At 40.1% G+C, this 12,872-nt stretch overlaps 2 long non-coding RNA genes across 2 annotated transcripts in view; one reads left to right on the top strand and one right to left on the bottom strand.

The window, feature by feature from the left end:
• LOC138763701 (uncharacterized) overlaps positions 1 to 10,774 on the top strand; it is a 112,933-nt gene extending 102,159 nt beyond the window's left edge. Inside the window, exons 2-3 of the long non-coding RNA XR_011357735.1 lie at positions 9,965 to 10,025; positions 10,596 to 10,774. This is a non-coding gene — a long non-coding RNA (uncharacterized lncRNA). The remainder of the gene's footprint in view (positions 1 to 9,964; positions 10,026 to 10,595) is intronic.
• LOC138763700 (uncharacterized) lies at positions 5,595 to 11,738 on the bottom strand. The gene is made up of 3 exons (XR_011357734.1): positions 11,657 to 11,738; positions 9,748 to 9,821; positions 5,595 to 8,294 (listed from the first exon to the last, which is right to left on the bottom strand). It is a non-coding gene; the product is annotated as an uncharacterized lncRNA (long non-coding RNA).
• Positions 11,739 to 12,872: the final 1,134 nt, after the last annotated feature.

The raw sequence follows: 12,872 nt of genomic DNA, 5'->3' as shown, positions 1-12,872 counted from the left end.
AACCCCTTACATATAGCACCGGATTTGAACCTGGATCACTGGTACTGTAACAGCGTTACACTAATTAGAGCGTTACACTAATTACTAAAGCCTTAATTCCTACAATTACTGGAATTTGGGGCTTGAAACCCCTCACGCCCATACTAACCGTCTCAAACACTCTTTCTGTTAAAAACCTCAGGAGAACATGGAGGCTTTATAAGAGGAGAAGCTTTCATTTACACTTGTGATGCACACAAAACTAAAAGCAGAATAAATCATATTTTTCATCATGTGTGATAAAACTGCATAAATTGTATTATGACTTGTATCCCTGGGTTATAAAATGTGCCTAAAGGTTTTAAAACAAATCATTGGAGTTTTGCAAGTCCTTTTAACTCTGACACTGTCCCTTTTGGGCTTATAATTCTCCAGGCAAAATACACAAAGCGCAGGGCTAATATATTCAATAATGGGTCACTTACAACTAAAAATGAAAATTTATAATGATGATGTGTCATTTTGGAAATGCAATGGGGATCAGAAAAACAATCAGGAGAACAAAGGCGATTTGTTAAATATTTACAAGGACATTACTAACACTGCACCTCTTTCTTCCACTTGATAGTATACAGTATATCCTATTAATGTGGTTTATGTCTGAATCAGCATTATTCTTTTATTTATTGTGATCTAGATTTTAGTAATACAGGATTGTTATTAACAGCATTTCAGAAAAAAAATCCTGTTTCTCAGAGGATTTTGATATTTGAGAGTACTTCATGCAATATCCATTACAGGCATAATTGCCTGGCTTAAATCAATGATATATATTTTTTTTAATTTTTAAGACTGTTAAGATATATCATGAAAAACACAGCTAAGTATGAAAAGAGTAAAAAAAGGTCAAATTGAATTAAGTAGGGGCCAACTTTTAGTTCCTCCGGATAGTAGCCAGGATGTAGGATACAAATTACAACAGGAGTTAGAGAAGGCATTTAAGGAAGACAATATTACAGTGGTTTATGGGAAAGTCAGGTTGGCATTGGATCCCAAGAGATGGAATTTGTAGAATACCAACAAGATGGCTTTTTAGAGCAGCTTGTGGTCGAGCGCACGAGGGAAAACCAATTCTACATTTCGTGCTGTGCAATGAACTGGATTTGATTGGGGAGCTTCAGGTAACGGAACCTTTTGGAGGCAATAATTGCAATATGAAAGAATTCTCTCTGCAGTTTGAGAGGGAGAAGCTAAAATCAGATGTGTCAGTATTACAGTTGAGCAAAGGTAACTAGAGGGGCTTGAGAAAGGAGCTGCCCGAAGTTAATTGAAAGGAGACCCTTGCAGGAATCACAGTAGAGCAGAAATAGGAGGAGTTTTTTTGGAATAATTCAAAAGATGAAGGATAATTTCATCACAAAGAAGAAACAACGTTCTACAGGGAGGTTGAGTCAACCATGACTGATAATGGATGTTAAAGATTGCATAAAAGCAAAATAGAGGGCATACGCTCATTGCAAAATTAGTGGGCAGCTAGGGGATTGGGGAGCTTTGAAAAACCAACAGAAGGCAGCTAAAAAAGTGTTAAGGGGAGAAAAGATCAAAATGAAGGTAAGTTCACCAATTGTATAAAAGAGAATACCAAAGGTTTTTCAAATATATAAAGAATATATATTTCTGGACCTCAGACTGCTGGAAAATGATGCTGGGGAGTGTGCAGTGAACTGAGATTCACTGGTGATGGCTGGCTCTTCCCCCAGGCTCCGCACCCATCTACTCCCACCTAAACCCAGAGCCCTACTGAAGACCCTTGTAAGACCCTTTGTTATAAGCTAATAAAAGTGTGTGTTCTCCCTCCAGTTGTGAGAGCTTTTATTCACACTACAATTTTATTAAATGGAGGTGCTGCTCAAGCCCAGCATGCTCCTGATTGACCCTCTGTCCCCAGATGCTGCCAAGGAGTTTACTTACTGGTGGGATTCCTTCCAGGCCTACCTGAACGTGACCAGGGACGTGTTTAACATTTTTTTAAAAATTTTTTTATTTTTCACACCATAAATCACATTAACCATGGTACACACTTTTTCCTTTTCACACATATACAGTGCCATTTTCTCCCCCCCCTCCCTCCTCCCATCCCACCCTCCCTACCTCCCCCCTCCTGGACGTGTTTAACATTGATGAACTCAAGAGGTCAGCCCTTGTTTCCAGGGTAGGGACTAAGGGGTATGGAGTCATTCGGGACTGTGAAACCTATGATGCTGCCATTGAGGCTTTGAAGGCTTGGTACCTGAAGTTGCAAAACGGAGTCCTAGTGTGGCATTGACTCGCTCTACATTGGCAGCTGCCTGGAGAGACCATCAACGACTATCTGCTTGACCTGTGGACTCTTGTCAAGAAGTGACGGTATGAAATGGCTACCAGCTATGTTTGTGAGGAAGAGCAGATCCAGGACATTCTAGTTGTGGGGGTCCGCTCGAGATATGTGACTACTTAAGTCGGGTAAGAAAGACTTGGCCAGCCACGTTGAACTGGCCAAGTCCCTTGAACAAACCCAGCTCGAGAGTGACGACCTCGAAGCCAACGACAATGCTCTCCCCCGCAAACCCTTCCCAGGACTGGCAGCCCCTGCTGCCTCTGCCCCAACGGCAGCCCTCCCACGCTAGGAAGTGCTTGTACTGCAGTAGAAGCCAGCATCCTTGTGCTCGATGCCCAGCTAAGGACTCTGTCTGCTCCAGCTGTGGTAAGAAGGGACCCTGGGCAAGGGTCTGCTGCGTGAAGGGAACCCCTGGGAAATCCACAGCCTGCACAGCTCCCAACTCTGACTCCACCCCCAAGCCATCACCCTCAGCCCCGAACTTGCCAGAGTCTACCTGCTGTGTTATTCACCAAAGGAGAGTGGCAATGGGAAAACAGCGCAAAAAGCCTTGGTGGCCACCTTGCCATGATTCGAATTCGAATTTAACGGCATCATTGTCAGAGAAGGAAGAAGGGCGGCCATCTTGCTGCACCACGAGGTCGACGCCATCTTGGCTGCCGACGCATCAGGAAGGAGGGGGCTGCACGAGTGAGGAGGACTAGGGAGTCTCCAGGGTCCTAGCGTTGATGGTTCTGGACAGAGACAGAACACATTAACTCAGCAACTCTTTAGTGGCTATCAAGGTAAACGGAAACCCAACTAGATGCTTAATTGACTAGATGTTTCATAGACTCTCGGACTTTTCAAAAATACAAACAAATGGTATCCTTCTAATTACCATATATTTCTAGCATCTTATTTGCACTTCCCGAACATTGTACTGTACATTGTCTTTCGAAGGGAGGAATTTTGTAAACTTTATTAATATTAATATTAATATGCTTAACCATTTGTGTACTCCGATACTGTTGGGTCTTGACTTCTTGTGTCACCTTAAAAGTGTGACTTTGGAATATTCTGGTCCCCTCCCTCCCATTATGGCTTGGAACAGAGGGCCATTAAAATGGAACCCACATGCAGCCTCTCCACACTTAATATTGACCCCGCACCCCTCTTCCCAAACCTGTCTCCAGATTGCAAGCCGATTGCTATAAAGAGCAGGCGGTACAATGCTGCTGATCGGGAGTTCATAAAATCTGAGACTCAACACTTGCTCAATGAGAAAATCATTGAACCTAGCCCTAGCCCATGGAGAGTGCAAGTGGTGGTAGTAAAAGGGGAAACTAAGTCCAGGCTAGTAATTGACTAAAGCCAAACAATTAATCATTTTGTACTCCTGGACGCATACCCCTTCCCTCAAATTTTGGACATGGTGAATGATATTGTGCAGTATTGGATCTATTTGACCATCAACCTGAAGGCTGCCTATCACCAGCTCCCAATCCATTCCAAGAACTGATCTTATACTGCATTTGAGGCAAACGGCTGTCTCTATCAATTCCAGAGGTTCCCTTTCGGTATTACCAATGGCGTTCCTATCTTCCTGAGGCAGATGGACAGGATGGTGGATGAATATAAGTTGAAGGTTACCTTCTCCTACCTCGATAACGTCACCATCTGTGGCCATACCTTGGAGGATCATAATGCCAACCGTCAGAGCTTTCTCCACACAGCAAAAGCCCTGAACCTCACATAACTTCAGCAAGTGTGGTTTCAGGACTAAACAACTGGCTATCCTGGGGTACGTGGTGGAGAATGGTATTATTGGCCCAGAACCTGATAGAATGCACCTCCTGTTAGAGCTCCCTATTTCCAGGTCCATGAAAGCTTTGAGGAGATGCCTGGGGTTTTTCTCATATTACGCCCAGTGGATCCCTCAATATGCCGATAAACTACCCCCTTTTAAAATCCACGACTTTTCTCCTCTCAGCTGAACCCCAAATGGCTTTTGCCTATGTCAGCAGCCACATTGCGAAAGTCACCCTGCATGCGGTGGACAAGAATGTACCTTTCCAAGTGGAAACTGATACTTTGGATGTGGCTCTGGCCGCTATCCTTAACCAGGAATGGAGGCCAGTGGCATTTTTCTCCCAGACCCTGCAAGGCCACGAGCTCCAGAATCCCTCTGTAGAGGCCACCAGGCATTGGAGGCACTATCTGGCTGGTAGGAAATTTATACTCCTCATTGACCAGTGCTTTGTACATTTATGTTCAATAACGACAAGAGGGACAAAATTAAAAATGATCGAACTCTCCACCTACAATTATGACATCACCTATTGCCCAGGTGCCCTTAATGAGCCTCCAGATGCCTTATCCAAAGGAAGCAATGCCTCAGTACACATCAGCCAACTGTGGTCTCTACATAATGAGTTCTGCCATCCAGGGGTTACCCGCATGACTCACTTTGTCAAGACACGCAATCTGCCCTACTCAATGGAAGATATCAGGGAAATGACCAGGTCTGCCAGGTCTGCACTGAGTGCAAGCCGCACTTCTACCACCCCACAAAGGCGCACCTGATCAAGTCATCCCCGCCCTTTGAATGTCTCAGGGTCAATTTTAAAGGACCTCTCCACTCCGCGAACAGGAACACATTCTTTCTCTCCATCACTGATGAATACTCCCATTTCCCGTTTATTAGCCCATGTCTAGACACCTCCACCTCCTCGGTTATCAACAGTCTAGATTCTATTTTTGCCCTGTTCGGGTATCCCGGCTATATCCGTAGCAACCGAGGCTCATCATTTATGAGCGAGGAGCTACATCAGTACTTGCTGGCAAGGGGCATTGCACTCAGCAGGACTACTAGCCTGGGGGAATGGGCAAGTTTTTCTTTGACTGACCTGCAGATAAAAGAACTTAACTGCTCTAAACAGCCACACTATTTCACCCTACCAGTAAAACTTCCTTGGTTCTCCATTGCTCTCCCTCACCTCCTCTACTAGTTTGTCTAAATTGCTTCTTGCTTTCTCAAATCTAATGAAGGATCCCAGATTTGAAACACTAACCATTTTTCTTTCCATGGGTGCTCCCTGACCAGCTGAGCTTTTTCAGCTTTTTCTGTTTTCTTCTTTAACAGAAAAGTAGATTGTACACACCACCACTATAACTGATTCTCTAATGAATTCTTCCTTAGGGCAAGATACTATAGCACTTTGTGACATTTATTCAAATGTTGTAGAAGAAGTGGAGATACATTATGCACATTGTAATAGTCCATATCTGACCTGGGAATATTTGATGGCTGATCAATCACAGTTCATTAACATGCTCTATTTTTTTTTTTGATATTTCCCTCAACAGCAACATTTGAAGACTTAGAATAAAATAAAAATATCATGGGTGTTTCTCCTCACATTGGCACATCATACCTCTGGCAAAGCACAGAAATGTAGAGGCAGATGTGAGGAAGAGGAAGGAACTAAGGGAGGGGTAAACAGCCTGGCACAAACCAAAAGAACATGAAACATGAAGAGAGAAATACAAGAGGAAAGGGTGTTAATGCTAACCACAGAGGTGAAAAGTCTGATGGTCTGAACAAAAGAAGAACATAAATGTACCAATCTAAATCTTTGAAATACTGAAAATTTAAGTAGCAGTGTTGGTCTTACAGCAATTGCTGAATTTCTCATCACTAATACCTAAAAAATTATTCTGCTCTTTAGTTTATTACTGGGAACCAAATGTTGTAATAGTACTGTGATCAAAAACGTTATCTTGACAGGGGAGTAAAAAGAACACATTCACCTTCTTTCAGGAGCTATCTTGTTGTGCGTACAGGAAGGATCAATGGAATAATTATATTTTACAGCTATTGCTGAGCTCCAGAGCCTGAGATTACATGGCACTCCAATCACTACACTGCAGGGCGACTGCGCTCACACTGAACTATTAATCTGTTTCAAAATGCCATAACATTTTCAAAAAAAAAGACATCCGTGCTTTTTCAGTAATTAAAATGTCTATTTAAAGTTCATTATTTCCCACCGTTCTCAACCAAGAAAGGATTATTTAAAATGTATTCAAACTGATCTTTTTGAATAATTACTTTTTAGTCTCCATTTTTAGTACATAATGAAATAATAATCCATTAATTGACTACTTTCGGAACTAATTTATGAGCTTGTAAGGACCAAAAGAAAATGATAATTTCATCAAAATTTTGCCACATGGAGCATTTGAGGAGACACAGAAAGAATAATCCTAATTAATATAGATGCTATTCCCATTAGGTATTATCATCATCTATCTTGCATGAGAGAGAAAAAAAAGCTAATTAAGTGAGCTCAGATTTTGAAATCCCTAAATCTTTTCTGTGTGTCTGATTATAATCAATATCCATCTGCTGCCCCTGTAAGTTTTCCCCAAGGAGTAAAGACACCATTTGTACTGATAGCACCCAAAACTGATTTTAGTGCCTGCAGTCTAGAAAGCAGCAAAGGTGATCTGCATTGATTCCCTTTTCCCTTTCCAACCTCTGTTGGAATGCGTGTGAAGTCTATGCCATGAGTAAGAACAGACTTAAGATTGGTTGTGACACCCTGCTTGGTTGAATAGATTCTTTCTAGTTACTCTCTAAGTTCTCAAATGAATAAAGCAATTGGTGCATTGGGTCTACTGAAGTTTTCAATTTTCAAAAGATATAAATTGTAAACAAAACATTTCTCATCACTATTTTTATATGAAAAAATTAATGTAAGTACAGGTTGTACCTCTTTAATCCAGCAACATTTGGACCTGGCCATTTCCAGACCACAGAAAATTCATAAAATGGAAATTGACCCCTAAAGGAGCCCCCTATATAAACGTATGCCCTCTTGGTCTCTTGGATGACATTCTGAGTACTAAAATACAGCTGAACATAAGAAATTAACCCTAGGACTGTATCACTAAAACTCTTGACGGTAGCACAAATAGATTTTGGGGCACTAGCACTGCTGTGGTGGTAGATCTACAAACTAATGGTGGCAGATTCAAAAGGGGCCAGACCACAGAGTGCTGGATTAAAGAGATAAAACCTGTACTATAAATCAGATACAATACAAATGTTAGAAATATAAAGCTGATTAGTCAGCAGATTTTATGTAATACCATACATTTTGGTGTATAAGTCGAGTCACGAAACCTTATAAAATTTCTCAAAAAGTGGGGGTTGACTTAGACACCGGATATACTTTTGATATCTTAAAACCACCAAAAATAAGATTGATGTCAATTCATCAAATAAGTCGATGATGGAAGCGCCTCCCCTCTGCTGGTACCGCCATTCCCCAATACTTCTCCATCACCGGACTGCTCCTACCTGGGACCCTGAGGTCACTGTCGCCATTCCTGCCTGGTAAGCTGAGGTTCCTGCTCCCACTGGGAGCACAATATCACCGCTTCAGCTCAATGGACCGTTGCCACTGCTGCTTGGTAGGTTGAGGGGTTTTTTTTTATACTTAATTACTGCTTTTTTACATATGATTAGGGTGTTTTAAAAAATTTTGAGTTGTTCCAGGGAGGCATGACAGCCCAAAAAATGGAGGTCAATTTATATGCTGGATATAACATAAAACAATTAAAATTAAGCTAAAAAAAAAAAGGGAGGGAGGGGGGTCAACCTATCTTCCAGTCAACTTATACACTGAAAATATATGGTAGTAATTTACAAAATAATAATACATTTTGTTTCTTATTCTTCTTTGATTATTATTTATTTCTGGCTTTACATATTTAATCCCCATTTATATATTTTAAAAATCTCAATGAATGATTACAATTATTGGTCTTCCATTTTTCTTCTGTCTTTGAAGATTTTATATTTCATCCTGTTCCATTGGAATTATCCCTATTGTAGCCAAACATTTGCTCTTGCTGAAGTTTCACCCAGCATTATTTTTTGAATTTTCTTCTACAAAACATAACATGTACAATATATTTTGTAATGAAGAAGTCTGCGATCAACATGATTTGTAATTTTTTTTTCTGTTTAATTTGTGGATCAGTGAAATACTAATATGAAATAATCAATTGTTTTATTTTTGCCCTTCTCCCGTTATAACTCTCTTGGTACATCCATCATTTCAACTCCTATTAAATGCTGAGTCATCTAACTTCAGTACACAGCTCCTCATACTATTCTCTCATTTCATATAGTCTTCAAAGGAAACAAGGATGAAATAAGAACAACTAATCCAGAGGAATAAGATTTGGACACAGTCTGCCCAAATCATCTTGACAAATAATGAGGGTTCTCTGGAAAACAACACAGATTAAGTTCCAGGACATTTCCCACAATGTATACATTTTACATTTGTCCAATCTTGGAATTTGGGTATTCAATCCAGCTACACCGAATCATCAATGATTAACAGAGCACAAAAAATCCAATTAAGCAATCAAGGGAGTATATAATTTCCTATGCTTTATTTGCTTAATCTAACACCACAAAATCTGCAAACTCCGAGCAATGTTCGAATGGCTCTTGAGACTCTGATAGAGGCACCTCCATAAAGTAAGGACCAATCCATCATTGTCATTGCTGATTAAATGTCCCTCTTTCATTGAGGGATAGAGCGCATCCCAAGTGCATTTGAAACACTCTGATGTCAATGAGCTGCAGTGTCAAACTGTTGCAACATTGAATCAAAGGTTTATCTGAGTGAAACACACTGGTCAGTATTGACTGTTATAAATTCCACTTAGTAGGAATCCAGTGTTACTCAGCTCCCTATATATGCGACCTATGCGGCTTAAGTCTATCCATACATACGACCGAATCTTTTTTTTAAATATGAAGAAAAAATATAAAATTTACTTGGATTATGTTGTATTTGACCAACCATAACAGCAATACAGGGAAAGTAAGAGCCAAAATGTACGTACTTACCTTGTTAGTTGGGATCCCAGGGTCCGCAGGCCATCTTGATTCCTGTGCACATGTGGAATCAAGGCCAACCTACGGACCCCGGGACCCCAGGATGCTGACTAATAAGGTAAGACTGGACCAGAATGTGGAAAGATTCGCCAAGGTTGATCGACAAATTCAGGAAGCTTTAAGCTGTTATCATCAAATCTATGATGAAAAATGATTTGATTTTAAATCTTTGGTACTCTATGCGTGCGGGCAAAATTTTGACCTATGTCTATTTCGAGATACAACCGATCCATTGATCCCAATTACGGTCGTAAGTCGGAGAGTACCTGTATACACGTTTCTATAGTTTAATATCCGAATGAAAAAAAACACTGAAATAGAGATTTATGTAAAGAGAGCTTGTAGATTTGGTTTCCTTTCTCTGTCTTTGCTCTATCAGCTTAGCACTGATAAGAAAGGGGGGGAAAAAATCAACAGGAGTTCTTACTTCATAAAGTTATTTTGATGACTGAAAAGATCCAAAATCCCATCTTTAGACCTTCAGTGGCCTTCATTCAGAACCTGCAAAAGAAAATTCTCACAGCTTTACCATAATAAACTATACATATGCAGTTCAATAATTATTTCTTTAATGAGGCAAGTTTAGATGCAGGTTGAATGAAAAAAAGTAATGCATTGCTTTCTTTCTTTCTTCACATTTTTAGAATGACTTTTCATCCATCAGCTGAGTGTGTCCAACCTCTCTCAAGATCCAACTTTTACAAGGTGATGCACCTTCAATAACTCCCAAAGACTAGAAGTTATGTAAAACTGGCAGGCTTTTATTCACAATAAAATGGAGGCATGTCCATGCTGGTTGACTGTCCTGAACTGGTGAGAGGGCTGTGGGACAGTCACCTTTATTCAGGAGTCTGTGGGAAAAGCCACAGGTACAGTCAGCCAAAGGGGTGTGTCCAGACAGCTAAACAAGGTCAAGAAGATGGTTCCATGTGATTTTTATTTAATATTTTAACTGTCCTTGTTCAGAAGTTCCAGTCTTTATGAACCCATATGTGAAAACTGTGAAACTGAATAATCCAGGTTGTCAGGTTTTTTAATGGAGAAATAAGGATCAAAAAATGAAAAGATATGCCATAATAGTATTCTTTATTCCCAGTGTAGGGAAAGAAGAAAAACACTCATTAATCAGTGGCACTGGCAGTAAAATTTGAATGTTTACAAACTGGATGACTCATAGCATACAATCCAAAAATGGCTGACAAAAGGTCTGGTGAATAGTGAATGTTGGGTCTGATAAAGGTCATTCAATTGATAATTCTGTTTTTCTCTCCACAGGTGCTGCCTGCTGAATATTTCCCATGAAGAATTTCTTATTAAAAATTACTAATTGATTGACATGATATACTGCCAATTTGGAAATATAACTCAATGGCTATGTGTCCGAAGCAGAAAATTGAAGGAAGCAATTGCAGGATTCCTGCTGAAGATAAACTCACTGAAATATTCACCTCAGATTGGACTTTATTATAAATTGTACCATTTGAAACTGCATCAACAAAATATAATCACATGATCTAAAATCTCATGATCACATCAAAAATTTAATTGTAAATGATTATTGCAATTTAAAAAAAATTTAGAGATACTGCACAGAAACAGACCCTTCCAGCCCATGAGCCCGCGCCACCCAATTACACCCTTATGAATAATTTATCTACTAGTCCTAAATGTTTTTTGAATGTGGGAGGAAGCTGGAGCACCCGCAGGGGAGAACATACTAACTCCTTAAAGACAACAGTGGGTTCCAGCCTGGGTCACTGGCAACGTAATAGTATTGTGCTAACCGTAATGCTAACCTTTCCGCCCAGGGAGATTAACCAAAGTGAAGGGAGGAAAGTTTAGGGAAGACATCAGAGATAAGTTTTTTACACAGAGAGCTGAGGGTGCCTGGATTGCATTGCCGGGGATGGTGGTGGAGGCTGGATCAATAGGGGTATTTAAGAGACTCTTAGGCACATGGATGAAAGGAAAATAGAGGGCTATGAGGTAGGGAGAGATTAATTTTTTGTGGAGTCTAAAGGTCAGCACAACATCATGTGCTGTTCTAATCTGGACAAAATAGGCTGAAAGACTCAGTGTCAACAACATCATCACTGATTAAATGAGTTAAGAACAGTGAGTGTAATCATAATTCTTCATCACTACTAACACCATTTAACAATTCTTTTATCTCCACTATTCTCAACAATTTATTTATTTTTAATTTAGACATACTGCACAGTAACAGTCCTTTTCGGCTCTTGTGCCTCTGCCACCAAACTTCTTCCAATTGACCTACAACTGGAGTCCCCAGGGAAAAACCACCCAGATACAGGGAGAACGTACAAATTCCTTACAGACAGCACAGGATTTGAACCCCTGTTCCAATCAATGGTGCTGAACAGCCAAACGTGCCACCCATTCTCTCCTTTCCATTACATCCCTCAAGATACAATTATGACATCACACTGCCACACCTTTCTTTTACATTCCTGTTACATTCTCTATTTTCTTTGTTCTCTTCATGGCAAATACAAAACATACTTTCTCATCTCATGGGATGCATCTTGAAAATCAACAACTTCTTTCAGGACTTCATCACATTTCGTACATTTGACTCCATCTCCATCCTTTTTACAACATGCATCTTCTGCAATATTTATGCACTGGTTCAACACAATCTGGGGAAGAACAACTGATACTATACCTCTCATATAAAGAGGGCACAACATTTGGAGATGAATGGCTCAGGAAAAATAGGGATGGAGGCTCATTTGAACAGGCTTTTTGCATGTTATTTGTATACATTCATCAAGTTTACAATTTGATGCTAAGTTTTGAAGACTTTCACCTGCCAATGCCATATTTTATCTTGACACCAGATACTTCACACAAGCTAAAGGTTCCTGAAGAAGATATTTTGGATGGCATACATATCATTCCCAAGTATCAATGTTCATGGTTGTAGGCTGCACAAGTTAGTTAATGACCAAGAAGAAGCTGTTCAAGGTGAAACATAGCACAGTGAGCAACTGCAGAAGTTGTCATTAAAAACAGCCAAGGAATCAAATTATTTTGGCCATGGTTCATAACCAACACCAAGCAGTACAAGAGATAAAGATTTCACAGAAAGAAATCAAGCAGCTATTCTGCATACTGAGAGGCGTGCAAAGGAGATAAAAACAAAGGTGTAAAATATAGAAGCATTCATTTCTATGGGCCAGCCAATTCCATGTCCAAATAGTCAACTCACCATTGACCCCATGCATGTGCACTTTCTGAATCAGCCTTTTATGAGGGACCTTATCAAATGGCTTACTAATGTCCATGTATTCATTATCCACTGCCCTACCCTCATCAACCATCAACCACCTCTCCAAAACACTCAATCAGATTGGAAAGGCACATGCAGCCCCTCACAAAGCCATGCTGACTGTTTGTAATCTAACAACGACTTTCCAGATGTGAACAAATCCTATCTATAAGTATCCTTTCCAGTAGTTTTCCCACCACTGCTGTGAGGCTTAACATTTCCTGATTCTCCTTTTTTTTCTTTTTTTGAGTAAATACACA

This window comes from Narcine bancroftii, chromosome 5 (assembly GCF_036971445.1).
Source record: "Narcine bancroftii isolate sNarBan1 chromosome 5, sNarBan1.hap1, whole genome shotgun sequence".
Lineage (NCBI taxonomy): Eukaryota > Metazoa > Chordata > Chondrichthyes > Torpediniformes > Narcinidae > Narcine > Narcine bancroftii.
Note: the sequence above shows the minus strand (reverse complement) of the source record. Positions and strands in the feature narration are given on the sequence as shown.